The sequence below is a fragment of the Rhagoletis pomonella genome, unplaced genomic scaffold (assembly GCF_013731165.1).
Source record: "Rhagoletis pomonella isolate Grant_MI unplaced genomic scaffold, Rhpom_1.0 Rhpom_scaffold_00002, whole genome shotgun sequence".
Classification (NCBI taxonomy): Eukaryota; Metazoa; Arthropoda; class Insecta; order Diptera; family Tephritidae; genus Rhagoletis; species Rhagoletis pomonella.
The window spans coordinates 88,072,869-88,077,571 of record NW_023458556.1 but is presented as its reverse complement, the minus strand read 5'-3'; the positions used below and the strand labels follow the sequence as shown (position 1 = coordinate 88,077,571).

Here is a 4,703-nt window from a genome sequence, read left to right as displayed (position 1 = left end):
AAGCGAAGGACCCAAAATTAATAGAATTGCGAGATTTGTTACAAAAAAGAAGAACATAAGTTGTATGAGATGAGAAACGGGATAGTGTACAGAAAAATTGATAGTGGTAAAATTCTCTTCTGTGTCCCTGAAGATATGGAAAGTCATATCCTCTTTAAATACCATGATGAGATGGGTCATATTGGTATCGATAAAACAGTGGACCTTATTTAAAAAAATTATTGGTTTTCGAAAATGAGAGAAAAAACGTCTAACCACATTCAAAATTGTTTAAAGTGTATAGTGTTTTCAGCAAAGCACGGAAAGGAGGAGGGATTTCTACACAATATTCCTAAAACAGGTAATCCGTTCGAAGGGGTACATATAGATCATTTTGGACCAATAGACAATTCGCGTTCAAAGAAGCACATATTCGTCATAATAGATTCATGCACAAAGTTCGTTAGACTGTATACTACAAAAACCACTAGTACCAAAGAGGTGATAAATGCGCTGAAAGATTACTTTCGCTTTTATAGTAGACCAAAAACAATAATATCAGATCGAGGCAGCTGTTTTACGTCGAATGATTTTATGAAGTTCATGGAGGCAGAACATATTCAGCATGTAAAAGTAGCGACAGGCTCTCCCCAAGCGAACGGTCAAGTATAGAGAGGGAACAGAAGTCTAGGACCAATGATAGCTAAATTATGCGAACCCGAACGAAATATGCATTTGGACAATGTAATAGAAACAGTTGAATTTGCACTTAATAATAGTATTCATAGGACAATAAAGCAATATCCAAGTGTTATGCTTTTTGGCGTTAAACAACGAGGGCAATCTGTAGATTTAGTCAGTGAATTGTTGATAGAAGGAAAACAAAACGCTCAAGAAACTCATAAAGAAATTAGGATGCACGCCATGGAAAACTAAAAGCATTTACAGTCTTATAATAATAACGGGTGATTTTTTAAGAGCTTGATAACTTTTTTTTTAAAAAAAACGCATAAAATTTGCAAATCTCTCTCTCTCGGTTCTTTATTTGAAACGTTAGATTGGTCCATGACATTTACTTTTTGAAGATAATTTCATTTAAATGTTGACCGCGGCTGCGTCTTAGGTGGTCCATTCGGAAAGTCCAATTTTGGGCAACTTTTTCGAGCATTTCGGCCGGAATAGCCCGAATTTCTTCGGAAATGTTGTCTTCCAAAGCTGGAATAGTTGCTGGCTTATTTCTGTAGACTTTAGACTTGACGTAGCCCCACAAAAAATAGTCTAAAGGCGTCAAATCGCATGATCTTGGTGGCCAACTTACCGGTCCATTTCTTGAGATGAATTGTTCTCCGAAGTTTTCCCTCAAAATGGCCATAGAATCGCGAGCTGTGTGGCATGTAGCGCCATCTTGTTGAAACCACATGTCAACCAAGTTCAGTTCTTCCATTTTTGGCAACAAAAAGTTTGTTAGCATCGAACGATAGCGATCGCCATTCACCGTAACGTTGCGTCCAACAGCATCTTTGAAAAAATACGGTCCAATGATTCCACCAGCGTACAAACCACACCAAACAGTGCATTTTTCGGGATGCATGGGCAGTTCTTGAACGGCTTCTGGTTGCTCTTCACTCCAAATGCGGCAATTTTGCTTATTTACGAAGCCATTCAACCAGAAATGAGCCTCATCGCTGAACAAAATTTGTCGATAAAAACATTTCGAACCGAACACTGATTTTGGTAATAAAATTCAATGATTTGCAAGCGTTGCTCGTTAGTAAGTCTATTCATGATGAAATTTCAAAGCATACTGAGCATCTTTCTCTTTGACACCATGTCTGAAATCCCACGTGATCTGTCAAATACTAATGCATGAAAATCCTAACCTCAAAAAAATCACCCGTTAATTACGTGAATGGTAAACGGAGGGTTGCGAACCAGTACAGTGAAGGTGATTACGTTTTAGTTAAAAACTTCGACTCAACAGCAGGAGTTTAGAAAGTTGATTCCTAAATTTAAAGGCCCATATAAAATTTGTAAAGTTTTACGCAATGACCGATATGTCTTGGAGTATGTTGAAGGGTTCCAACAATGTAGAATACCATACAAAGGGGTATGTGCTGTTGCAAATATACGGCCTTGGTTAGGCAAACGCATAACTTAAAAACTACAAGAGATCGGGTGATCTCAAGGTCAGAATGGCCGAATTGTAGTAATAAGATACTATCTAACTCATTGTGCACCTAGTGTAAGCTTCAAGTATATAATTGTTATATTATGCCCAACCATCAACGGGTTAATTTGAATATCAGCCGTTAGTTAAGTTCGCCAATTTATTCTATTTATTATTCTTTATTCTCTATCTAAATTCTATTGTACTCATCCTTATGCATAATTGATTGTATCTTCTATCTCTTTCTGTAAATTTTGGTACACGAAGCTAAGTCCGAAGATGATGAAATACAGTAAGTCGTAAATTGACATCGAATAAGTGCGGTTGTTTTATTACAATATGTACATGCGCAAGAGTCAAATCAGACTAAAAAAAATTAAAACTGTTCGCTTATGGGCGATCTTTTTTCATAAAGACACATGTTTGAGTGTACGCGTCTGTTTATCGGAAAGTCCGTGTATGGGATAGCATTTTGTATGGGAAAACGCCAAAAATTGTGCGTTCCCAAGAATGTGTCCGCTTATAGGAGATGTCCGCTTCTAGAGCGTCCGCCTATGAGAGCTTTCACTGTATTTGTATCACTGTTTTATATTTTGATTTGTTTACCCCGAACGATGTCGGGTGCTCTACTAGTTTATAATATAAAGATAACTACGAAGAAGAAATCGGGAACGAAAATTTCAACACAAATCTACCAAAATGAGAAAAAATTTACCTTTTTACCAACCCAAATTTTTTCTACCAATTTTGGTAACAATTTACCAAAGTGGCAACCCTGATTACAAAACAGCTAATATTCGCGCAAGCAAGTCGATACTCACCACCAGTGTTGCCATTTCTGTTTCTGCCGTTCCGCCAGGTTAATAAACAAACATCGCTAGAATTTTGCTAAATCATTTAAATTCTGTAAACTCTTATGAAAAAAAATTTTCTTTTATAATTTAGCAGTTAAACTTTATTTGATAAAATAAGAGATCATATGTTTATAAAAAACCATCAGTTTTTTAACAAAAAGACAATTGGAACTTCGTTATATGATTTTATAAGCAGTGTTGGGATTTTGTGGCATTAAATAAAGTATCAAAATTGGTCATAAGAATGTCGAATTAAAATCTTCAAACCATCAAAAATATATAGATATTCATACATGCAGCTTTTTTCATGTTAGCTGAGCCGAAGATACCTAAAAATATTCGACAACTATATAATACTATTAGAATACCTTTCCTGCCATGTTCAGTGCTTATTTAGTGCATTTTATTCTGGATGCGAAAATCTTTTTATACACATAAGTATGTACATACATATGTGTATAAATGCATTGTTTCAAATAAAATATATATCTTGATTGAATTAAAGTGAAAATTCAATTGGTTCTATAAAAGTTTAAAATAGTTACTAGTGCGTTACTATTTATTTTGATTTTTGATAAATACAACAATACTTATATCTTGGACCGATCACTAATGTAGTATAGATGCATATTAAATTTTACTGAAAAAAAATTTTGATGTTTTGATTTGTCCCAAGTTTTGGTGCTTTTAGGCAAGTTGGCAGCCATGGGGTCCCAAATTCGTGAGTACTCACATATACTTGTTCTCTCATTCCGATCACACATACAGGTGCAATTCGCGCAAAATTTTCTGTTTCCCCCCCGGGCACAATTACCTCACCTCATCTACCCAACGGTTTGCACATTTGCCCGCGGTTTGCACGTTTGGGCATTTTGCCGTATGTACACATTATGCCCATCGCTAAATTAAAGGAAAAGCTGAAGATGAATGTATGTATGCCACACCAAGAAGCTTACAGTGAGCATGTGCCCATATCGCAGCAAGCAGCATTTTGAAGTAAAAAAAAAATTTTAAACAAGCTTTTATTTAACATGTACAATCAAAGGAATAAAATAAAATAGAGTAACAAAACATTTTTAGCAAGAAAATTTTGTCAAAATTTCACTAAAATGAATATAATAAAATAAGTTAAGGTCTCGTTAAAGTTACTAAAAGCCATTTAGTGAAAGGAGTTACTCAAACTCTAATGAAAATTACTAATTTGTACTAATTTACTTCGTTTTTAAAAAAGCTTGTCGGCGAATTTAGCGTACATGCATAATTGGTTTGGTATGTATATGTAGTCAGCCGCTGTGGTGTTGTGGTAAGCAGTGCGCGCTTCCACTCCGCAGCACCCCGGTTCAAACCCTGGTCAAAGCAACATTGGAAAAAAATATAGAAAAAAGGTTTTTTTTCTTAACAGCAGTCGTCCGTCGGAAGGCAATGCCAAACCTCCGAGTTTATTTCTGCCATGAAAAATAGCTTCTCATAAAAATACAATCGCCGTTTGGAGTCGAGTAAAACTGTAGGTCACTCCGCTTTGTGTGATAATATCAAGGCGCACGCCACAAGTCGGAGGAGAAGCTAGTAATATATTTATGCCGGTTCTGCTAGCAGCGCTGCCTGCACAAGGCCAGAACCGGCATATGGTTTGCTGCTTGCACATGTGCAAAACCACTATACGGTTTGCTGGTGCTCTGCCGCAAGCTTTGCTGCTCCGCCGC

At 36.3% G+C, this 4,703-nt stretch overlaps 1 protein-coding gene across 1 annotated transcript in view; it reads right to left on the bottom strand.

The window, feature by feature from the left end:
• LOC118755802 (uncharacterized protein K02A2.6-like) overlaps positions 1-4,703 on the bottom strand; it is a 9,751-nt gene that overhangs the window by 2,984 nt on the left and 2,064 nt on the right. The window lies entirely within an intron of this gene.